At 35.6% G+C, this 25,855-nt stretch overlaps 1 long non-coding RNA gene across 1 annotated transcript; it reads right to left on the reverse strand.

Annotated features, from left to right (window-relative positions):
* Positions 1–22,796: 22,796 nt before the first annotated feature.
* LOC131224091 (uncharacterized) lies at positions 22,797–24,912 on the reverse strand. The gene is made up of 3 exons (XR_009160823.1): positions 24,841–24,912; positions 24,116–24,701; positions 22,797–22,816 (listed from the first exon to the last, which is right to left on the reverse strand). It is a non-coding gene; the product is annotated as an uncharacterized LOC131224091 (long non-coding RNA).
* Positions 24,913–25,855: the final 943 nt, after the last annotated feature.

Genomic DNA, 25,855 nt, shown 5'->3' on the forward strand with positions numbered 1-25,855 from the left:
CATGGTTGCAGCATCTTACCCCCTCGTTGCCTCCTCCCATGAGTCTGGTCTGTCCAATGGCCTCATTGTTGAGCTGTTGAATTTGTCGGAAATATTTCACAAATGTTTTAAACCATTGATGACAACCTGGCAATGGTCCTCACCCCAGATACTATATAAACTGGATCTTTCAGGTCCAGAATCATCCAAGTCCAACATATTCAATCTGTTCTGATCTCTCTAAACTATTTTCTCTTTTAAGATTACTCAAAACTAGCCCAGTGACTCAAATCTTGTTTGAGTCATTGAGTTCGATCACTAACAAATCTTCCAAAGATTTAAACAGCATTAATTGAGTTATTGTGTAGGTCCCTTCTTGATTGTTGCATGCAGAACCTTTTAAAAACCTTTTAAAAAATAAAATCCTTTAGAGCTTTTCATATATCAAAAAACATCAATTACATTCGGGGTTCCCCCAAGAGAAAAAGAACCTGGGAGAAACCTATCGTAAAACTAGAAAAAACTATGCATAGCTCTCTAAAGAATAGAGAAAAAAGAAAAGCCCAACAGGGCACTCGAAGAACCCAAAACTGCTTAGCCTCGGCCCATTTCTTCCCTTGTTCCTTCCCTAATGGAGCCTAGACCCACTTTGTCAAGGACTAGGAGGCCTCTAACCTGAGCCGAGAGGTCGGCCAGGCGAAGCACCAGTGAGAACTCTTGATCCTTACTCCCCAATCGAGCCATCGCATCGGCCGCCGAGTTACCTTCTTTAAAGATGTGCAGGAACTTAAAATTCCCTCTACGCCTTATGCTATTGATCCTATAGATCTAGTACCCCCATTTCAAGCCGGCGCTAGCAGTACCAAGCAAGAAGTTAACCACTAGTTGGGAGTCCGATTCTATTACCACATTTTGAAAGCCTCTACCCTGACACAGCTTCATACCATCAAGGATAGCTCTCAGCTTAGCATTAACATTTGACCCAATGCCATAACCTGAGGAGAACGCAAATCGAAACTCACCCTTGTCATCTCTGCATATGCCTTCGCCACCGAAGTTGCCTGGGTTGCCAATTGACGATCCGTCCACATTAATTTTCACCCATCCTGGCTGAGGTCTGAACCATCTCACCACCTTTGTTTGAGGGGGGGGGGGGGGGTGACCAGGGAGGGGGCTCCACCTTAAAAAAGGCTTGTGTTATGCTAAAAGCAATTTGTCTGTAACCAACCAGTAATCTCAATTCAACGTGAGAAAGGGGAGAATTAAGTTTTAAGGATAGTGAATCACCATGTACGTGGTTAAGCCTGGTTTAATTTTTTATTTTTATCTTTCTGTTTTCAATATTCTTTATGCAATATTTTTCAACAAAACTATATGTTTAATAATTAGTCTTACCACTACAAATTTCCAGTTATGCTCCATCCATATTTGGGTTAGCAATTTGAAGGACATGGATTGGCTACTCCCGGTGGTCGGTGTTGGGAGCGTTGCACAAAAACCTTAAGATCTCGCCTCCCAAAAACACTAGAATTATAAGATATAATAAAGCAATGAAATAAATCAAAGCACAAACCACACGACATAGGGATTTTATGTGGAAAACCCTCGAAGAGGTAAAAAAACTAGGGGACCTAGTCCAGAGCAACAATTCACTATAAAGTAGAACATTACAACTGATCACAAGCACACACCCTTGGATCAAACCTTCTTCACTCACATAGGAGTGAATAAACAATAAGAGAATAATGAAAATAGAGCGATCTCACCAATCACAAGGATGTAGAAGCGCTGAGACGTCGACTACGAAGTAGATCACCTCTACAAGTAGAATCCTTCATTCCACAAGCTTCCTGTCTCTCTTTTCTCTCTCTCTCTCTCTCTCTCTCTCTCTCTCTCACCTTGGACGTGTAAACACCTTAAAGGAATCACTTAAAAAACCCTTAACATGCCCTAGGATAACCTTAGAGACCCTTATTTATAGTTTAGGAAACTCCTTTCCACACCTCTATGAAAACCACCTCAAATTTACGCAATCCATACCAAATCCGGACTGAATCTACGTAACCCTCGACTAGTCGAGCCAGGGCCTCAATTGGTCGAGCCAGGCTCTCGACAGGTCGAGGTCAAAAATCATGACTTGCTAGGTCTTTGAGTTGAGCGACCCTCGACTGGTTGAGCAGGCCCCTTCGACCGGTCGAGCAGGCTACTCAACCGGTCGGGCAATGCGGTCCAACAGGATTTAGGACATCCGCACTGCACAACCTCTCCTCTGAACTAAGGAGAAAAACCCATCAAATCTCCCCCTTTCTGACTCTAGAGGAATCTGCCTTCTTCAAGCCAATCAGGTTTCTATAAACCTCAAACTTACCCTTGAATAATGCCTTGGTCATCATGTCTGACCCATTATCATCCGTGTGGATCTTTTCAAGCTGTTACATCTTATGTTCCAAAGTATCCTTAATCTGGTAATACCAAATCTCTATGTACTTTGACTTGGAGTGCTAACTTAGATTTTTGCTCAAGTGTATACACTACCAAAAAAAGGGGCAAAGGCTACGGATAAAATCCGTAGCCATAGACCTATGGCTACGGATTTAGTCCGTAGCTAGTCCGTAACACGACCGTCGTCGTAGGTGCCATAACGATAAGTCTGGAACCTATGGCTACGGATTTAATCTGTAGCTATAGGTTCAATAGCTACAGATATAATCTGTAGCAATTATATCTGTAGCAAAAACTTAAAACAGCTACGGATATTATTTGTATCTAAAAGTCCATAGTAATAGGCCAAAATTTAAAAGGCTACACCTGTCTGATTAGTGGCTACGGATTTAATCCGTAGCTATATGTTAAATAGCTACAGATATAATCCATAGCAATTATATCTGTAGCAAAAACTTCAAACAGCTACGGATATTATTTGTAGCTGAAAGTCCGTAGCAATATACCATATTTAAAAAGGCTACACCTGTCTGACTAGTGGCTACCGTCAATATCCGTAGTTATTTTGTACATTGAAAAATTAAATCATTTGTTTATTCAATTACCACCTGTACAATCATTCATTCATTCATTCAATTACAACCATTCATTCATTCAATTACATCATTCATTCATTCAATTACAATCCTTCATTCATTCAATTACATCATTCATTCATTCAATTACAATCCTTCATTCATTCAATTACAATTACAATCCTTCATTCAATTAATTACAATTACAATCAATTACAGTTATAATTACAATAATGCTGAAAATACAAATCTTTGGCTTTATTAGAGAAATGTGCTCGACTTCACCCTGAAATTTCAACAGCTTCATATATTCCATCATCCTACAAACAGTCATGTCATTCATAAGTTAGAATGCCCATTGGAGAAAAGAAAGACAGTGAAAGAAGTGCATCACGTATAACCACTTTTTTTTTCTTAATGAATTAAAAAAAAACTCAAAGAGGAATGAAATTGACACAAAAGAAATGGTCTCACCATATGATTATAGGTTTAGGTTTTAGTTTAGGTTTAGGTTATAGGTTTACGTTAAGGTTAGGCTATAGGTTATAATTAAGTTTAGGTTATAGGTTAAGGTTTAAGTTATTAGTATTGGTCTAGGTTAAGGTTAAGGTTTAGGTTATAGGTAATAGATTTTGGGAACTTGATTATAGGTTAAGGTTTAGGTTTAGGTTTAGGAAATCGGGTTTGGATTCGGGATCGGGTTTAGGTTTGGGTTTTCAAGTTTAGGTTTAGGTTAGGGAGTTGAGATTAGGATTAGGTATAGGTTTGGGTTTAAGGATTTGAGAATACATTTAGGTTTTAAGTTTAGGTTTAAGGAAAGGTTATAAGTTTATGTTAGGTTTAGGTTTAGGTTTAGGTTATAGGTTATAACTTTAGGGAGTTGAGAATGGGTTATGGTTTAGGGAAAGGTTAGGTTTAGGTAATAGGTTTTGGGATTTGGGAATAGTTTTAGATTATAAGTATAGGTTTAGGTTAGGTTATAGGTTAAGGTTTAGGGATTTGAGTTTAGGCTATAGGTTTAAGTTTAGGTCTAGGTTTAGGTTTAAAGAATTGAGTTTAGGTTATAGGTTTATGGAAAGGTTAGGTTTAGGTTATAGGTTTTGGGATTTGAGAATAGTTTTAGGTTATAAGTATAAGTTTAGGTTAGGTTATAAGTTAAGGTTTAGGGATTTGAGTTTAGGTTATAAGATTAGGTTTAAGTTTAGGTTTAGGGATTTGAGTTTAGGTTATAGGTTTAGGTTTAGGTTTTAGGTTTAGGTTTGGGTTTTGGGATTTGAGAATGGGTTCGGGTTTAGGTTATAGGTTTTGGTTTCGGTTTAGGTTATAGGTTCTGGGATTTGATAATGGGTTTGGGTTTAGGTTATAGGTTATAGGTTTTGGTTTTGGTTTAGGTTATAGGTTTTGATTTAGGTTATAGGTTAACGGTTTAGGTTAAGGTTTAGGTTTAGGTTATAGGTTTTTTGGATTTGAGAATGGGTTCGGGTTTAGGCTATAGGTTTTGGTTTTAGTTTAGGTTATAGGTTTTGGTTTTGGTTTTGATTATATGTTCTGATTTAGGTTATAGGTTATAGGTTTAGGTTTTAGGTTTTGGTTTTGGTTTTGATTTAGGTTCTAGGATATAGGTTTAGGGAAAGGTAAATAGGTTTTGATTTAGGTTATAGGTTATAGGTTTAGGTTTTAGGTTTAGGTTTAGGTTTAGGTTATAGGTTATAGCTTTAGGGAATTGAGAAAGGGTTATAGTTTAGGTTTAGGAAATCGGGTTCAGGTTCGAGATTGGGTTTAAGTTTGGGTTTTCAAGTTTAGGTTTAGGTTTAGGTTAGAGAGTTGAGATTAGGATTAGGTGTAGGTTTAGGTTTAGGGAATTGAGTTTAGGTTATAGGTTTAGGGAGAGGTTAGGTTTAGGTTATAGGTTTTGGGATTTGGGAATAGTTTTAGGTTATAAGTATAGGTTTAGGTTAGGTTATAGGTTAAGGTTTAGGGATTTGAGTTTAGCTTATAGGATTAGGTTACGGTTTAAGTTTAGGTTATAGGTTTTGAGATTTGAGAATGGGTTCGGATTTAGGTTATAGGTTTTGGTTTTGGTTTTGGTTATAGGTTTTGGTTTAGGTTATAGGTTTTTGAATTTGAGAATGGGTTCGAGTTTAGGTTATAGGTTTTAGTTTTAGTTTAGGTTATAGGTTTTGATTTAGGTTATAGGTTATAGGTTTATGTTAAGGTTTAGGTTTAGGTTAAAGGTTTTGGGATTTCAGAATGAGTTCAAGTTTCGGTTATAGGTTTTGGTTTTGGTTTAGGTTATAGGTTTTGGTTTAGGTTATAGGTTTTGGAAAAGGTTAGGTTTAGGTTATAGGTTTTAGGATTTGGGAATAATTTTAGGTTATAAGTATAGGTTTAGGTTAGGTTATTGGTTAAGGTTTAGGGATTTGAGTTTAGGCTAAGGTTTAGGTTTAGGTTATAGGTTTTGGGATTTGAGAATAGGTTTGGGTTTAGGTTATACGTTTAGGGATTGGTTTTGGTTATAGGTTTTGGTTTAGGTTATAGGTTTTTGAATTTTAGAATGGGTTCGAGTTTAGGTTATAGGTTTTGGTTTTGGTTTAGGTTATCGGGTTTGATTTAGGTTATAGGTTATAGGTTTATGTTAAGGTTTAGGTTTAGGTTAAAGGTTTTAGGATTTGAGAATGAGTTCAAGTTTAGGTTATAGGTTTTGGTTTTGGTTTAGGTTATAGGTTTTGGTTTAGGTTATAGGTTTTGGAATTTGAGAATGGGTTCGGGCTTAGGTTATAGGTTTTGGTTTAGGTTATGGGTTTTGATTTAGGTTATAGGTTATAGGTTTAGGTTTAGGTTATAGGTTTTGGGATTTGAAAATGGGTTCAGGTTTAGGTTATAGGTTTTAGTTTTGGTTTAGGTTATAGGTTTTGGGATTTGAGAATGAGTTCGGGTTTAGGTTATAAGTTTTGGTTTTGGTTTAGGTTTAGGTTATATGTTTTTGGATTTGAGGATGGGTTATGGTTTAGGTTTAGAAAATCGGGTTCAGGTTCGGGATTGGGTTTAAGTTTGAATTTTCAAGTTTAGGTTTAGGTAGGGAGTTGAGATTAGGATTAGGTGTAGGTTTTGCTCACTACAAGAAATTTCACTTTTACCTACGAAACATTTCGTAGGTACATGATATTATTTCGTAGGCAAACTGTTTTACCTACGAAATATTTCGTCAGTAAATTCGTTGGTAAAAAGCCGTGGCTAAAGACTTTTACCGACGAAAAAATGTCATCGTCGGTAATGGTAAGACTTTTACCAACGAAATTAAAAACTTTGTTGAGACTTTTACCAACAAAGTGTTAAGACTTTTACCTACGAACGTTTTCGTAGCTAAAAACTTTGTTAAAACTTTTACCTACGAACATTTTTCGTTGTAAAAAACTTTGTTAAAACTTTTACCTACGAATTGTTTCGTAGGTACAAACGGTGTTTAGACTTTTACCTACGAACATTTTCGTAGCTACAAACTTTATTAAAACGTTTACCTACGACATGTTTTGTAGGTATAAACTGTATTAAGATCTTTACCTACGAATGTTTCTGTAGCTATAAACTTTTTTAAAACTTTTATTCGTAGGTACAAATGGTGTTAAGACTTTTACCTATGAACATTTTCGTAGCTACAAACTTTGTTAAAGCTTTTATCTACGACATGTTTCGTAGGTATAAACTGTGTTAAAACGTTTACCTACGAACGTTTTCGTAGCTAATAACTGTGTTAATACTTTTCCCTACAAATGGAAAATACAAATTAAACAGCTTTTTTCTAAAAAGAAACAGAGATCCCACATGAGGAAAAAGAAAAAGAAAGCAAATCCAACCCCAAAAAGAATTAGAGAAAAAGAAAAAGAAACCTGCACATATATGGTGTTTGGATGAGCAGTAGCTTTGAGAAGATAATCAGTACCCCAACGAATAGCTTCCTACAACGAATATCATCATACAGAAAAGTTATGCAGCAAAATTGAAGAACTAAAAATATAGAAAAAGACAAGGATGAGATGTCATAAAAAAGAGAGAGAGACAATACTTCAAGAGCACATGCTCATCTTCTCAATTATAAACTCTGAAAAACTAAGCAAAATCTGCATTATCTAAAAACCAAATAAACATCCAACAATTCATGGGCTGAAGTAAATGCTTCCCCATACTTTTACCTACGAAATTAAAAACAAATGGAAAATACAAATTAAACAGCTTTTTTCTGAAAAGAAACAGAGATCCCACATGAGGAAAAAGAAAAAGAAAGCAAATCCAACGCCAAAAAGAATTAGAGAAAAAGAAAAAGAAACCTGCACATATATGGTGTTTGGATGAGCAGTAGCTTTGAGAAGATAATCAGTACCCCAACGAATAGCTTCCTACAACGAATATCATCATACAGAAAAGTTATGCAGCAAAATTGAAGAACTAAAAATATAGAAAAAGACAAGGATGAGATGTCATAAAAGAGAGAGAGAGAGAGACAATACTTCAAGAGCACATGCTCATCTTCTCAATTATAAACTCTAAAAAACTAAGCAAAATCGGCATTATCTAAAATCCAAATAAACATCCAACAATTCATGGGCTGAAGTAAATGCTTCCCCATACTTTTACCTACGAAATTAAAAACAAATGGAAAATACAAATTAAACAACTTTTTTCTGAAAAGAAACAGAGATCCCACATGAGGAAAAAGAAAAAGAAAGCAAATCCAACGCCAAAAAGAATTAGAGAAAAAGAAAAAGAAACCTGCACATATATGGTGTTTGGATGAGCAGTAGCTTTGAGAAGATAATCAGTACCCCAACGAATAGCTTCCTACAACGAATATCATCATACAGAAAAGTTATGCAGCAAAATTGAAGAACTAAAAATATAGAAAAAGACAAGGATGAGATGTCATAAAAAAGAGAGAGAGACAATACTTCAAGAGCACATGCTCATCTTCTCAATTATAAACTCTGAAAAACTAAGCAAAATCTGCATTATCTAAAATCCAAATAAACATCCAACAATTCATGGGCTGAAGTAAATGCTTCCCCATACTTTTACCTACGAAATTAAAAACAAATGGAAAATACAAATTAAACAGCTTTTTTCTGAAAAGAAACAGAGATCCCACATGAGGAAAAAGAAAAAGAAAGCAAATCTAACGCCAAAAAGAATTAGAGAAAAAGAAAAAGAAACCTGCACATATATGGTGTTTGGATGAGCAGTAGCTTTGAGAAGATAATCAGTACCCCAACGAATAGCTTCCTACAACGAATATCATCATACAGAAAAGTTACGCAGCAAAATTGAAGAACTAAAAATATAGAAAAAGACAAGGATGAGATGTCATAAAAAAGAGAGAGAGACAACACTTCAAGAGCACATGCTCATCTTCTCAATTATAAACTCTGAAAAACTAAGCAAAATCTGCATTATCTAAAATCCAAATAAACATCCAACAATTCATGGGCTGAAGTAAATGCTTCCCCATACTTTTACCTACGAAATTAAAAACAAATGGAAAATACAAATTAAACAGCTTTTTTCTGAAAAGAAACAGAGATCCCACATGAGGAAAAAGAAAAAGAAAGCAAATCTAACGCCAAAAAGAATTAGAGAAAAAGAAAAAGAAACCTGCACATATATGGTGTTTGGATGAGCAGTAGCTTTGAGAAGATAATCAGTACCCCAACGAATAGCTTCCTACAACGAATATCATCATACAGAAAAGTTATGCAGCAAAATTGAAGAACTAAAAATATAGAAAAAGACAAGGATGAGATGTCATAAAAAAGAGAGAGAGACAACACTTCAAGAGCACATGCTCATCTTCTCAATTATAAACTCTGAAAAACTAAGCAAAATCTGCATTATCTAAAATCCAAATAAACATCCAACAATTCATGGGCTGAAGTAAATGCTTCCCCATACTTTTACCTACGAAATTAAAAACAAATGGAAAATACAAATTAAACAGCTTTTTTCTGAAAAGAAACAGAGATCCCACATGAGGAAAAAGAAAAAGAAAGCAAATCCAATGCCAAAAAGAATTAGAGAAAAAGAAAAAGAAACCTGCACATATATGGTGCTTGGATGAGCAGTAGCTTTGAGAAGATAATCAGTACCCCAACGAATTGCTTCCTACAACGAATATCATCATACAGAAAAGTTATGCAGCAAAATTGAAGAAATAAAAATATAGAAAAAGACAAGGATGAGATGTCATAAAAAAGAGAGAGAGACAATACTTCAAGAGCACATGCTCATCTTCTCAATTATAAACTCTGAAAAACTAAGCAAAATCTACATTATCCAAAAACCAAATAAACATCCAACAATTCATGGGCTGAAGTAAATGCTTCCCCATACTTTTGTTCAAATATTAATCTTTCCCACTCTTTCTTTAGATCCATAGGTGCCTCAAACCTATTGGACAGTCATGGCCTGAACAAAATCAGCAATACATAGCCTCCAAAACAGATAGTGTTCAATTATCAACTTTCTTTCAGAAAGTTTTAAATCTCAAGTTTGTAACACTGGAGTAAAATGCGAAATATGGCATGGACATTTCAAACATGAGAATTATCTTCAAATTACCCCACATTATGATCCCAACCATTGAATGAGTGGGCCTTTCTAAAACTTGCTGTCCAACTATTTTTGGGCACTCAGAAACATCCAACCAGTAAGATATTACAATGTGTGACCCATAGATTGGTAGATTTGGAAAATCCAAACAAGTGCACCAAATGGACAGAAAAGATAGCTTATGTGTTCAATGTCTTGTGCATCTATTTTTATTTCATGTTGGGAAAACACTACTTTTGCAATTGGTGCAATATTTGAATGGAAAGTTCTGTTCTCGCACCTTATGTTATATTGGTACATGCAGCTATATGTTGTTGCAGAAGGCTCTACCCATGTGTGGGCTTAGCAAACTTCACCTAGAAAATATGCCTAGGTCCAAGAATCAGGTTGGTGTCAAACTAGGTGAGCTAAATGTATGCTAAAGAAATGGTAGGGAAGGCGGGATTGTGACCTGCACCTGCACCTGTTGGGCAGTTTTGATCATGGACCCATGTAAACTCCCCGGTGAAGCATTGTGAACCTCCTTCCGAGCCTACACTCTAAATAACTGTTTCATTTTGAATGAGCATATTACATCCAAACATAGATAAAGTATTAATACATCTCATGCATTACAGAAACAACTCATTGTATTGAAGTACTGAACATTAGTAGCCAAACCAAACCACAAAAGACAAAAAAAAAAAGAAAAAAAAAAAGAGAGAGAAGTAAGGTGCATCTCAAACACAGGGCAAGATTGATTTCAGGGAAACTAAATGATGCTTGATTAAGAGAGTGCTTTGATTTGATAAAAGAATGTATCAGATGGAACCACCATTTGGTAGCCCATGAGGGGCCCCATTATCAAATCAATCTAAGATCACCCTTATCAGATTGATCCTAACACCTTCCATCTGTTTTTCCATCTGTTTTTCCATCAGATTTTAAATTTTAAATGCAACTGATGGTTCTAATTTAACAGGGACTGAGTTGGATGGTTAGGATGGCGTGATAAGGGGAGATTATGGGAGTGTCTCCCATCCACAATGGGGCCCATCATCTAGCTGACTTGGGCTCAGTTTGCTTGGAAAAGCTCGATTGACCATTATATAGTTTACTTGATGATTTCAACAGTCATTTATTTAGTTATTCAAGAAAGCATAAGCAGCATGCATGACTAAAATTAACGTTTACTTGTTTATGTGAACTAAAATCATTATTCCCACAGTTTCCTGTGGTATGGTCCACTTGAGATTTTTACAAGCTTCAATTTTGGGCTCAACGCCTAAAATTAGATGGAAAAACAGATGGAAGGTGTGGATAAATCACATATATAAATTCACAGTGGGCCAACTGAATTTTCTCAGAATGACCATCCCATTTCATGGCCGAGTGGTGCATGGCGGAAAGGGTGAAAGATCCGTTAACGGATCTGACGAAGTAGCATTTATACCAAGGAACATGCGGTTTGCATCTAACCAATGGCGATTTGCCACATCACTTCAGTAGCGTTTTGGCTACTGAAGCGTTCAGTATCCAATCCGCTCCCATTTATTTGTACTACAAAAGGTCCAATCAATGATCTCGATCGTCCATCATGTGTATCTCACCTCTGATTGTTGAGTCTCTTAAAAGTCACTATGATCTAATGATCCTAACCATCCAATCAATCTAAAGAAAAAAAATGGATGGCCCAAACTAATATAATAAAGTACATTGAATGGTCAAATAATGTTTATGAACCGATCATCATCTGTGACCTACTTTCGATTGTTGATCCCTCCCAATAATCAGTTGATGAGGTCAACTTTGACGATGGGAAAACACAAGTATCAGCTTCATCCAAAACGTTTGTGACCATAAGAAGTTTTTAATGGTTAATCACCACTGTTTCCTGTGATGTGGGCTAACTGAAAGTTGGATCTAGTTCAGGATGTACATATTAGTCATTTTGATAATGTTAAAAAATTAGTCATTTTGATGTAAAGTTGGTTTGCTTTCTTTGCATATCTTTCGGGCTTTGAGGAAGAGAACGAGAGGAGCTTAGATGAAGGGTTAGGATTTTTACCTTTCGAGCTTTGAGGAAGAGAACGAGAGGAGTTTGAGTTGGAGCCCCGATCACGAGTCCACGCCAAAAATTGGGTTCCCGATCACTGAGAGGAGAGAGAGGATGCGAGAGAGACTGAGGGAGGGAGAGGATGCGTGAGAGAGAGAGGGCCGAGAGAGACAGAGAAAGATAGAGGATGCGCGAGAAAGGACCGAGAGAGAGAGAGGGAGAGAGAGAGAGAGAGAGATAACCGAGGAGTCGCTGACGAAGACGAACGGACGCGGATTTCCCAAGGAAGACAATTTTGCACAAAATTCTGTGTGGGTCCTACTTAGTTGTTTGTGTGAAATCTAACCCCTCTATCCATTTTTTAAGCTCATTTTATGACGTGGGACCAAAATCTAGGAGGATCAAAAACTCAAGTGGGCCACACGAGAGGAAACAGTGGATATTTAGTGACCACCGTTGAAATATTTATATGTCTATAAAAGTTTTTGACAATATAATTTTTTTGGTTTTTTCACTTTATCTGAGTGAAAATGACCTTATAAACGGTTTAGATGCTGTAAACGGTTTATATGGCATATATACAGCAAGGTAGAGCCTAGGAAGGTTTCAACGGTAGGCATTCCATTCCCCACTGTTTCATCTCCTATGGCCCACATGAGTTTTGGATCCTACTTATTTTTGGTAAAATAGCTTAAAATGAGGTCAGAAAACAGATGGACGGCTTTGATTTCTCACAAACATCGCAACGGGCCCCACCTAAAATCCTTGCGCCGGAAGTCGTGCGAAAGGCTTCCGCTGGAAATCCGCCCCGTGGCTGATGGTTGGTGTTCTGTGGGACCCACCATGATGTATTTGTTTCATCCATTCCGTTCATCCATTTTTACAGATCATTTTAGGGCTTTATATAAAAAATATAGAGATACAAATATTAGGTGGACCACACCACAGGAAAAAAAAATGATTGGATATCTATCATTAAAATCCTCCTAAGGCCCAGTGTACTGTTTATTTGACATCCCATATGTTGATTAGGTCGTACAGACCCAGATGAAGGGAAACAATAAAAATCGGCCTGATCCAAAACTTTTATGGCCCACAAAACATTTCTAATGTTCAACGTTCATTCAACACTGTTTCCTGTAACGTGGTCTGTTTGACGTTGAGATATACCTCATTTTTTCTTTCATGCCATAAAATGATCTATAAAAATAGATGGACAGAATGGATGAAATACATAAATCATGGTGGGGCCCACAAACGACCGACAACCAGCCAATTGCTGGTGGCAGGGGGAGTAGCCAATCCGTTTCCGCCGCTGACAGTGGGCGTCCCTACGTCAGTGACGTCACCAAGTTTTGTGGGCCCCACTATGATATATTTGTTATATCCACACCGTCCATCCATTTTGAGATATCATTTTAAGTCATGATCCAAAGAATGAGGCAGATAAAAATCTGTAGTGGACCCCACCATAGAAAACAGCGGGGATAGTGATTTCCACTGTTGAAACTATCTTAAGGCCCACCATAATGTTTATTTGAAATCCAACCTGTTCAAAAGTTTAAAAATACATGAAATATGAGAAAACACAAATATCATCTTCATATAAAACTTTTATTGCCTTTAGAAGTTTTTAATGGTGGGCGTCATTGTCCCACTGTTTTCTGTGTGCTGGGGTCCACTAGAGCTTTAGATTTAACTCGTTCTTTGGATATTGCCCTAAAATGATCTCTACAAATGGATGGAAGGTGTGGATTAAACACATACATCATGGTGGGGCCCACATAGCACCAACCACTAGCCATTGGCTAGTGTCAGGAGAAGTAGCCAATATGTTCCCCTTATTTGTAGTGCGGTCCATTTAATCTTTGGATATGATTTATTTTTTGGATAATTCTCTAAAATGATCTCGAAAAATGGATGAACGGTGTGGGTTGATCCCAAATTTTCGGTAAATCCAAAACTCAAGTAGACCATGCCACACGAAACAATGTGAAATAATGATTTCCACCATTAATACCTTCCTTGGGCCCACAATAATGTTTATTTGTCATCCAACCTGTTCATAATATCAAAAAGATATGAATGAAGAGAAAACACAAACATCGGCTTGATCCAAAACTTCTATGGCCTCCAAGAATTTTTCAATGGTAAAGGTTCAATCACACTATTTCTTGTGGTGTGGTCCACTTGAGCTTTGGATATGATTCCTTTTTGTTCTTTAGATCCTAAATCATCTGTTAACATGGATGAACAGAGTGGATAAAATAAATAATTAATGGAAGACCCCACAAAGTTAACTCAGGGTAATTAGTAAATCACCTAAATAGAGTGGAGAGGGGTTTCCTTTCATAATCATATATTGGGTTAACCTAAATGTGATTCAGATATCCAACCCACTCATTATGTGTGTCCCACTTGGATGAGGGGTCAGACCAAGTTTCAGCCGCATCCAAAACTCACATGGGCCCCACCAAGTTCTTTTATATTTTTTAGGATGTCTTCACGTGGTTTTAGATGGCATAGCCCACCTGAGTTTCGTATACAGATAATTTTTTACATATCTCATAACCTGAAGGGGACACATTAAATTCATGGTGTTGATGTTCGACACACATTATGATGGGGCCCACAAAACTTACATCAACACTTAGGTTCTCATGAGGTCAATAAAGTTGGTCACAATTTTGACCAAAATATTTGCCCCATTTTACCTGTCTGGTCTATTCACTCTATTTTTCTGATCAATACTCAATTTCACTAGTTATTCGTCCCGATCAGATTACATATGAAAAAGATATTGAGCATACAAGATTGATCAACAATTTTAATGAAATTTGATTTAAACATTTGAAGTTATTTACTCTTCAATCTAGACTGATTAGATTTTCCAAAAATGGTTGAAGGTACAATTAGTGGATGTGGCTAATAATTTAGTAATTTTTTTTTCACACATAAATTTTAATTTCCATTTAAAAATAACATTCTTTTATAAAATGTATATTTTTGAAAACATTTTAACAAAACAACATTTTTATTATAAATTATTTCAAAAAAAAAATTAATACAAATTCTGAATTTTTATTTTCAAAATTTCAAAATATTTTCTCAATAATTTCAAAATGCCAATTTTCTTTTCTTCAAAAGCATCATTTTATTTTCAAAATTTTTCTCAAACATTGTTAAAATTTTAAACTTCTCAATATTCTTTTTCATATGATATTACAAATCATTTAAATATTACTTTTTAATTATAAAAAACAAAAAAAAAAATTCCACTCATATGATATAAAAACTATATATATGAGTAATCCTCACACACAATTAGTTGGACAAATCAAATTGGTCCAACTAGCTGTGTATTTAATAGCAAAAAATTACTTTCTATCCCAAGTAATATACCACATGTGAGATCCGTAATATCGAGTTTTACATAAGTATGATAGAAATTATATGTCAAAGATTCGGCCTGTCCCTTAAATAAGGCCTATTAATTATATTTTATCTATTGAGATTTAATAAACGATCATCATCAATGAAGCCACAAATACAAGTTAAATGTGTACGGCTAAAATGAATTTCTAATAGCTCTTAAAAATAATAATTTATGTCCTTCACACGTTTAAAAGAACTCCTACCTAATTAATGGACTAGATTTCATATACATTTACTGCATGCATAAATATATTACATGTGTGCAGCTTCCTAATTCATCCTATTTTCTCTTGAAATCCATTGCCTATTTTGGATATCAACTAATGTTAATAAATCCACTCCAACCATTAAGATGACACACTAAAAATCTATGCCTAATGTCCAAAAATTAGGGGCATACGTGATTCAGGTGGGCCAAACCAATGAAAATAGTTTGGAGAGTGAGTTTTACTTGTACATTGTTTTCAATCATGTGGTCCATTCGAACCATAGATGATGCGGATTTTTTTAACCCATGGTTCTAACACGGGTGACTCACTGGATGGTTGGGGTGGATTTCACTTTAACACTAAAGTGGGGCCACCACTGGTGGCTACTTTTCCTCTTAGAAATAACTTTTCTTAGTATTAAATAGCATTAATTGGTCCTTGAATTTATCAACTAGTTGGATGAAAATGCAATGTCCAACTAGTGTGTGTGAGCATTTCTATATATATAATAAAAACAAAGGATTATTACCAACGGCTTCTGTTTGTCGGTAAAAAAATTAACGACGGTTATCTGCCGTCGGCAAAAATTTAAATTTTTTTTACCGACATGGGAACCTTTTCCCGACGGTTTTAGTTCGTTGGAAAAAACTGACATATTTTGGCGGAACCTTTTCCCGACGGTTTAAGTTCGTCGGCAAAACTATCATGCCATGGTAGGAACCTTTTTCCGACGGTTTTAGTTCGTCGGCAAAACTGTCATACTGTCGGCCAAGGCGGGAATCTTTGGTCCCTGGCGGGAACCTTTTTCCGACGGTTTTAGTTCGTCGGCAAAACTGTCATACTTTCAGCCAAGGCGGGAATCTTAATTTGGTCCCTGGCGGGAACCTTTCCCCGACGGTTTTAGTTCGTCGGAAAAATTAACATGCTTTGGTAGGAACCTTTTTCCGACGGTTTTAGTTCGTCGGCAAAACGGTCATGCTTTGATGTACGAATTTATGGGATTTATGCCGACGGTTGATGTCCGTCGGAAAACATATTTTTACCAATGCGTATGTTCGTCGGTATTTACATCCTACCAGATTTTTTCCGACGCTTCAAGTCCGTCGGGAAAACACTGTTACCGACGACTAATGCTTTGCGTCGGTTATAAAATTGTATAGGATTTTTGCCGACGATTGATGTCCGTCGGTAAAAAACACATTTGCCAACGAAACTATTTCATTGGTACTAACAATGTACCAGATTTGTGCCGATGTGTCATGTCCGTCGGGAAAAACACTTACCGACGAAGATATATTTAGTCAGTAATTAGATCATACCAGATTTTTGCCGACGGTTTATGTCCGTCGGGGAATAACACTTTTACCTTCGAAAATGGATTGTCGTTCGTAAAAGAAAATTTTTCGTATTTCTTTTTTCAAAAAATAAAAATAACCATTACCAATGAAAATTTACGTTGCTAAAAGTTTACTTTTACCTACGAAATTACAATTTTCATCAGTAAAAGTTGACTTTTCCCTACGAACTTAGGATTTCGTAGGTAAAAGTAAACTTTTACCAACGAAAATCATTTTCGTTGGTAAAAGTCCTTTTTACCTACGAAAAAAAAAATCGTAGGTAAAAGTTTCGTCGGTAAAAATCCTATTTCTTGTAGTGGCTTTAGGGAATTGAGTTTAGGTTATAGGTTTAGGAAAAGGTTAGGTTTAGGTAATAGGTTTTGAGATTTGAGAATAGTTTTAGGTTATAAGTATAGGTTTAGGTTAGGTTATAGGTTAAGGTTTAGGGATTTGAGTTTAGGCTATAGGTTTAGGTTTAGATCTAGGTTTAGGTTTAGGGAATTGAGTTTAGGTTATAGGTTTAAGGAAAGGTAAGGTTTAAGTTATAGGTTTTGGGATTTGAGAATAGTTTTAGGTTATAAGTATAGGTTTAGGTTAGGTTATAAGTTAAGGTTTAGGGATTTGAGTTTAGGTTATAGGATTAGGTTTTGGTTTAGGTTTAGGGATTTGAGTTTAGGTTATAGGTTTAGGTTTAGGTTTTATGTTTAGGTTTTATGTTTAGCTTTGGGATTTGGGATTTGAGAATGGGTTCGGGTTTAGGTTATAGGTTTTGGTTTTAGTTTAGGCTATAGATTTTGGTTTAGGTTATAGGTTTTTTGGATTTGAGAATGGGTTCGGGTTTAGGCTATAGGTTTTGGTTTTGGTTTTGGTTATAGGTTTTGGTTTTAGTTTTGATTATATGTTTTGATTTAGGTTATAGGTTATAGGTTTAGGTTTTAGGTTTTAGTTGTGGTTTTGATTTAGGTTATAGGGTATAGATTTAGGTTAAGGTTTTAGGGAAACGTAATAGATTTTGATTTAGGTTACAGGTTATAGGTTTAGGTTTTAGGTTTAGGTTTAGGTTTTGATTTATGTTATAGGTTATAGGTTTAGGTTTAGGTTTAGGTTATAAGTTTTAGGATTTGAGAATGGGTTCGGGTTTAGGTTATAAGTTTTGGTTTAGGTTATATGTTTAGATTTAGGTTATAGGTTTTGAGATTTGAGAATGGGTTCAGGCTTAGGTTATAGGTTTTGGTTTTGGTTTTGGTTTAAGTTATAGGTTTTGGGATTTGAGAATGGGTTTGGGTTTAGGTTATAAGTTTTAGTTTTGGTTTAGGTTGAAGTTATAGGTTTTTGGATTTGAGAATGGGTTATGGTTTAGGTTTAGAAAATTAGGTTCAGGTTCGGGATTGGGTTTAAGTTTGGGGTTTCAAGTTTAGGTTTAGGTTTAGGTTAGGGAGTTAAGATTAGGATTAGGTGTAGGTTTAGTTTTAGGGAATTGAGTTTAGGTTATAGGTTTAGGGAAAGGTTAGGTTTAAGTAATAGGTTTTGGGATTTGGGAATAGTTTTAGGTTATAAGTATAGGTTTAGGTTAGGTTATAGGTTAAGGTTTAGGGATTTGAGTTTAGGCTATAAGTTTAGGTTTAGGTCTAGGTTTAGGTTTAGGGAATTGAGTTTAGGTTATAGGTTTATAGAAAGGTTAGGTTTAGGTTATAGGTTTTGAGATTTGAAAATAGTTTTAGGTTATAAGTATAGGTTTAGGTTAAGTTATAAGTTAAGGTTTAGGGATTTGAGTTTAGGTATAGGATTAGATTTAGGTTTAGGTTTAGGGATTTGAGTTTAGGTTATAGGTTTAGGTTTAGGTTTTATGTGTAGGTTTAGGTTTAGGTTTAGGTTTGGGATTTGGAATTTGAGAATGGGTTCGGGTTTAAGTTATAGGTTTTGGTTTCGGTTTAGGTTATAGGTTTTAATTTAGGTTATAGGTTTTTTAGATTTGAGAATGGGTTCAGGTTTAGGCTATAGGTTTTGGTTTTGGTTTAGGTTATAGGTTTTGGTTTTGGTTATAGGTTATATGTTTTGATTTAGGTTATTAGTTATAGGTTTAGGTTTTAGGTTTTGGTTGTGGTTTTGATTTAGGTTATAGGTTATATGTTTATGTTAAGGTTTTAGGGAAATGTAATAGGTTTTGATTTATGTTATAGGTTATAGGTTTAGGTTATAAGTTTTGGGATTTGAGAATGGGTTCGGGTTTAGGTTATAGGTTTTGGTTTAGATTATATGTTTAGGTTTAGGTTATAGGTTTTGGGATTTGAGAATGGGTTCGAGCTTAGGTTATAGGTTTTGGTTTTGGTTTAGGTTATACGTTTTGGGATTTGAGAATGAGTTCGTGTTTAGGTTATAAGTTTTGGTTTTGGTTTAAGTTTAGGTTATAGGTTTTTGGATTTGAGAATGGGTTATGGTTTAGGTTTAGGAAATCGGGTTCAGGTTCGGGATTGGGTTTAAGTTTGGGTTTTCAAGTTTAGGTTTAGGTTTAGGTTAGGGAGTTAAGATTAGGATTAGGTGTAGGTTTAGGTTTAGGGAATTGAGTTTAGGTTATAGGTTTAGGGAAATGTTAGGTTTAAGTAATAGGTTTTGGGATTTGGGAATAGTTTTAGGTTATAAGTATAGGTTTAGGTTAGGTTATAGGTTAAGGTTTAGGGATTTGAGTTTAGGCTATAGGTTTAGGTTTAGGTCTAGGTTTAGGTTTAGGGAATTGAGTTTAGGTTATAGGTTTATGGAAAGGTTAGGTTTAGGTTATAGGTTTTGGGATTTGAGAATAGTTTTAGGTTATAAGTATAGGTTTAGGTTAAGTTATAAGTTAAGGTTTAGTGATTTGAGTTTAGGTTATAGGATTAGATTTAGGTTTAGGTTTTGGGATTTGAGTTTAGGTTATAGGTTTAGGTTTAGGTTATATGTTTAGGTTTAGGTTATAGGTTTAGGTTTTAGGTTTTAGGTTTTGGTTTTGGTTTTGATTTAGGTTATAGTTTATAGGTTTAGGTTAAGGTTTAGGGAAACGTAATAGGTTTTGATTTAGGTTATAGGTTATAGGTTTAGGTTTTAGGTTTTGGTTTTGGTTTTGATTTAGGTTATATGTTATGGGTTTAGGTTAAGGTTTAGGTTTAGGTAATAGGTTTTGGGATTTGAGAATGGGTTCGGGTTTAGGTTATAGGTTTTGCTTATAGGTTAAGGTTTAGGTTTAGGTTTAGGTTTAGGTTATAGGTTTAGGGATTTGAGAATGGGTTCGGGTTTAGGTTATATGTTTTGGTTATAGGTTATAGGTTTATGTTAAGGTTTAGGTTATAGGTTATAGGTTTAGGTTATAGGTTTTTGGATTTGAGAATGGGTTATGGTTTAGGTTTAGGAAATTGGGTTCAGGTTCGGGATTGGGTTTAAGTTTGAATTTTCAAGTTTAGGTTTAGGTTTAGGTTAGGGAGTTAAGATTAGGATTAGGTGTAGGTTTAGGTTTAGGGAATTGAGTTTAGGTTATAGGTTTAGGGAAAGGTTAGGTTTAGGTTATAGGTTTTGGAATTTGGGAATAGTTTTAGGTTATAAGTATAGGTTTAGGTTAGGTTATAGGTTAAGGTTTAGGGATTTGAGTTTAGGCTATAGGTTTAGGTTTAGGTCTAGGTTGAGGTTTAGGTTATAGGTTAAGGTTTTAGGTCATAGGTTTTGGTTTAGGTTAAGGTTTAGGTTTAGGTTATAAGATATAGGTTTAGGGAATTGAGAATAGGTTAAGGTTTAGGTTTAGGAAATCGGGTTCGGGTTTGGGATCGGGTTTATATTTAGGTTTTCAAGTTTAGGTATAGGTTTAGGTTAGGGAGTTAAGATTAGGATTAGGTGTAGGTTTAGGTTTAGGGATTTGAGACTACATTTAGGTTATAGGTTTAGGTTTAGGTTTAGGTTTTAGGTTTTAAGTTAAGGTTTAGGTTTAAGTTAAGGTTGAAGTTTAGGTTATAGGTTAAGGTTTTAGGTCATAGGTTTTGGTTTAGGTTAAGGTTATAGGTATAGGTTAAGGTTTAGCTATAGGTTTAGGTTTAGGTTATAAGATATAGGTTTAGGGAATTGAGAATAGGTTAAGGTTTAGGTTTTTGGAAATCAGGTTTGGGTTCGGGATCGGGTTTATGTTTGGGTTTTCAAGTTTAGGTATAGGTTTAGGTTTAGAGATTTGAGAATACATTTAGGTTATAGGTTTAGGTTTTAGGTTTTAGGTTAAGATTATATATTTAGGTTGAGGTTTAGGTTTAAGTTAAGGTTGAGGTTTGGGTTATAGGTTAAGGTTTTAGGTCATAGGTTTTGGTTTAGGTTTAAGGTTATAGGAATAGGTTAAGGTTTAGGTTTAGGTTTATGTTTAGATTATAAGATATAGGTTTAGGGAATTGAGGATAGGTTAAGGTTTAGGTTTAGGAAATCAGGTTTGGGTTCGGGATCGGGTTTATGTTTGGGTTTTCAAGTTTAGGTATAGGTTTAGGTTAGGGAGTTAAGATTAGGATTAGGTGTAGGTTTAGGTTTAGGGATTTGAGAATACATTTAGGTTTTAAGTTTAGGTTTAGGTTTTAGGTTAAGGTTATATGTTTAGGTTTAAGTTAAGGTTGAGGTTTAGGTTATAGGTTAAGGTTTTAGGTCATAGGTTTTGGTTTAGGTTAAGGTTATAGGTATAGGTTAAGGTTTAGGTTTAGGTTTAGGTTTAGGTTATAAGATATAAGTTTAGGGAATTGAGAATAGGTTAAGATTTAGGTTTAGGAAATCGGGTTCTGGTTCGGGATCGAGTTTATGTTTGGGTTTTCAAGTTTAGGTACAGGTTTAGGTTAGGGAGTTAAGATTAGGATTAGGTGTAGGTTTAGGTTTAGGGATTTGAGAATACATTTAGATTTTGAGTTTAGGTTTAGGTTTTAAGTCTTAAGTTAAGGTTTAGGTTTAGGTTAAGGTTATAGGTATAGGTTAAGGTTTAGGTTTAGGTTTAGGTTATAAGATATAGGTTTAGGGAATTGAGAATAGGTTAAGATTTAGGTTTAGGAAATCGGGTTCTGGTTCGGGATCGGGTTTATGTTTGGGTTTTCAAGTTTAGGTACAGGTTTAGGTTAGGGAGTTAAGATTAGGATTAGGTGTAGGTTTAGGTTTAGGGATTTGAGAATACATTTAGATTTTGAGTTTAGGTTTAGGTTTTAAGTTTTAAGTTAAGGTTTAGGTTTAGGTTAAGGTTATAGGTATAGGTTAAGGTTTAGGTTTAGGTTTAGGTTTAGGTTATAAGATATAGGTTTAAGAAATTGAGAATTGGTTAAGGTTTAGGTTTAGGAAATCGGGTTCTGGTTCGGGATCGGGTTTATGTTTGGGTTTTCAAGTTTTGGTACAGGTTTAGGTTAGGGAGTTAAGATTAGGATTAGGTGTAGGTTTAGGTTTAGGGATTTGAGAATACATTTAGGTTTTAAGTTTAGGTTTAGGTTTTAAGTTTTAAGTTAAGGTTTAGGTTTAGGTTAAGGTTGAGGTTTAGGTTATAGGTTAAGGTTTTAGGTCATAGGTTTTGGTTTAGGTTAAGGGTATGGTCCCTGCAAATACAGATATAAACACGGCCATCTGACGCAAATGCCAGGCCCTTCCAATGCTGTCCATAAAAAATGGACAGCTTCATCATGGTCATAATAGCAGTTCCCTTTTTCTAGGGAACCTCGCTCTTCCGAATAGCTCTGACGCACATCCGGGTCTGCTCCATTAATTTCAAGCAAATACATAAACACGGCTTGTCCAAATGGCCAGGCCCCTCTAATGTTGTCCATAGGAAATGGACAGCTTCATCATGGCTATAACAGCGGTTCCCACCTTCCAGGGACTCCCGCTCATCCGGATAGCTCCGACGCACATTCGGGTCTGCTCCATTAATTTCGAGAAAATTTAATGGAGCAAATACATAACCACTTGGCCCCAAATACTTACTTTATAAAAGAAATTTTTTCTTATTTTCTTAAATTTTCCATTTTGATCTTTTTTGGCCCAAATCCATGTCAATGCATGAGAATCATGCATAAACATGGATTTTAAGCAAAATATATGAGGGAAATTACAACATAAATATTATGCACACAATATCACATAATGTATTGTTTGATGAACTACACATGTGCATTCTTGACAAGAGACGTACCAGATGCTTGAGTAATCAATACAGGAATGTACACTCCCACATGCAACATCTACCTGAAAGAATGCGCATAACCATCATGCTTGAGTAATCAATACAAGAATGTACAAGTAAAACCATAAAACCAGAGATACTGCATTTTTAGGATCTCCTCCATGGTTAATGATTCATTCTAAAGCCCTTCTCCCTCCTCCTTTACCCGGGCTTGGGACTGGTAATGCAAGGAGTTGCATTGGCAAAGTTAAAAAATAAAGAAACACTCGACAAAAACCAATGGTGGTTGATCCTTAGGCCAAGTCACATGAAATAAAGAAGTTGTTGAGCCCAATTTGGTTCAGTGCCATGGTCCCATGAGTCATCCACAGAACTCGACTAAAGATTCAACAAATTGGTCTGAGTAAATTTTTTTTTTTTTTTTAAAAAAACAACAACAAAAATCAGGTGGGCATAGTCCAAAAATGGCCAGTTTGACCTGCTTCCTATCAGTACATTCTGCCATCTGGACTTTATGCCTCATGCCAAATGGCTCAGCTTCCAAAAAATACAGATGAAGTTCCAATACAACATTAGCTTTCCTCTGGAACTTTGATGTTCATCATTAGCCGGGTTGGATCATCCAATGATAGTGATATATTAAAGGACATGACAAATTGCTTAAATTTGATATAGGCTGTACATTTTGGCAGCTACTACATGGATATCATTGACATAGGACTCATCAAAAGAATACCATATCTGGTAAGAAGTATGAATAATGCAAAGAAAATGAATAGCAGAATCAATCACTAGGATAAGAAAATCCACATGGCAATGACTATTGACATCAAGTGACAGCTACCTGAAACCTGGAAAAAAGAAATTTAAGATTGCATTACAGGCCCACGTGCATACTCATGTGAGTAGAAAGAAAAACCTCGAACTCAACTAAAACATGATTTTTTTTTTCTAAAGTGTACTTAAACATGAAGAGGCATCTATGGAAGAAAATGAACCCTACAAACATCTTGGTTGATCCCGATACTTAAGACTCCATACTACACTGCGTCTTCTTCTTCTTCTATTCATTAGTTAAAGCTAGGGGGAATGCCATGTTGCATTTCCATGGTGAAACAATAGTGTCACTAAAAAAACCAAGTTACGAGTTCCTTGTTGGATCGACACATTGTATTAATTTTTAAGATGAAAAGTACCCACTAGCATATTCCTCAAAAAAGAAAGAAATGAAGAAAGTAACCACTAGCATATTGCAACTTGCAACACCAACTAAATAGATATAAAAGCCCACAAACAGCAATGACATGATAAATAAAGAGGCATCTATGGAAGAAAATGAACGAACCAAAGAAGGCACTTACAAATACTGTAGATGTTCAAGTTTTCCAAGTTCAAGTACCAGATGGCCTGATAAGTTCGAATTTCCAAGGTCCCTGAAGAACAAGAGCATCATAAGATAAATAAATAAATGTGTACAGCCAAGATTTCTTTCTTGATATGCACAAAAATTACTTTTCTAAAAAGTTCAGATAATACAATATGAACCCTACAGACATTAGCAAACACTGAACTTAGCAAAAATCTAAGGTACGAGAACACCGCAGCGGCTCCAGCCCTCAGTATGAACATGAGTTTTGCTCAAACGATTCCAAAACTGAAAATATCATCAATCTCTTTGAAAATAAACCACTAAAATGGTTCCCCAAACTTTGACAAAGAAACAGGATTAAAGAAGGTTAGTCATAACATAAGACATGGTACGAACCAATTCAAAACCATGCCTACATTAATTTTCCAATATACATATATTGGCATCATAACCAATGTTTTAAAATCCAAACACAATCTAAACTTGTTTCTGTTAGCAGTTCAGTCTCAAACGCTCCAACTGCCAGCCCAACCAGTCCACCCAGCCATTGCATCTACCCAACCAATACAATCATGACACTGCACCATACAACAGCTACAAACTCAACCCTGAATCTACTCAAAACTCAAGAACAATTCATCCTAAAGATTTGGAACCAAATCTTTGAGTCTCTAGGCATAGTTAATCTTGCATAAGGTGGCAAAGGATAAACTCTACCTGCTTAAGGGCTCCTTTGGAAGGATCATACATGTATTCACTGAGTAAGATATGCTCAAAGATTGCAGGGCCATCTAGAGATGGAAGATCATGCTTCTTTCTAAGTTTACACTTCCCTTCTATCATCTCCATTGGCACATTGAGTGTTTCTTCACTGTAATACACCTACTAAGAATCATAACCACCCTCATATTTGCCAAAAATGTCAGAAAAAAAAAAAAGCAGTCCCGATTACATGAAACGTCGTAGATGAGAGGGGCCTCTCAAAGAATTTGCTAAGTGTAGAGCTGGACACAAGCCTAGCCAACTTATACAAGATCTAACTTTTAGAAGTCCAAACATAGACTAAAAATAGATAAGTAGGATAGCTAGGACTGCTTAAGTTGCTCAAGAAGCAAATTAAAAACAGATAACTAAGAAGTGAGATGCGAGGCTTCATACAATCCCAGGATGGCAAGAGAAGATCAGATTAATGCATTTCAACAAACTCTAAATATAACAAACCGTTGAAAATATTAAAATTAGAAAGGCACTTCCTCTTTTTTAAAGAGGCAAAAAGGTACTTTCTTTTTTTCTTTTTTTAAAGGGAGAAGTACTTTTCTATCAAAAGACTTAAACAATTAAGAATCCCTTGTGAATTCATATGTATAGTAGGTCAATTGTTTAAATGTATAATCATACAACTAAAGAATCATTATAGTGCATCCCAGCATTGCCATGTAAGCATCGATGATGCATGCAAATTAGAATTTAGCAAGTTCTAATGCCAAAGCAGAAAATCCATGGAAGCATACCGGAGACATCCCTGACAACCACTTTGTAACGACAGTAATATCCTGCAGCCACTCATGTTCACACTGCCAACAGGTGGCATCCCGTACAAGATTTATAGAACCCTGAATAATGTCAGAACAAAATGCATTAAAGGTGGAAGATGTAGCACTGAGAAAACAGACACCACGCCTCATGAAAATAAATAAATGTATACCACCCGAGAATAAATAAATAAAGAAAA

This window comes from Magnolia sinica, chromosome 13 (genome assembly GCF_029962835.1).
Source record: "Magnolia sinica isolate HGM2019 chromosome 13, MsV1, whole genome shotgun sequence".
Lineage (NCBI taxonomy): Eukaryota > Viridiplantae > Streptophyta > Magnoliopsida > Magnoliales > Magnoliaceae > Magnolia > Magnolia sinica.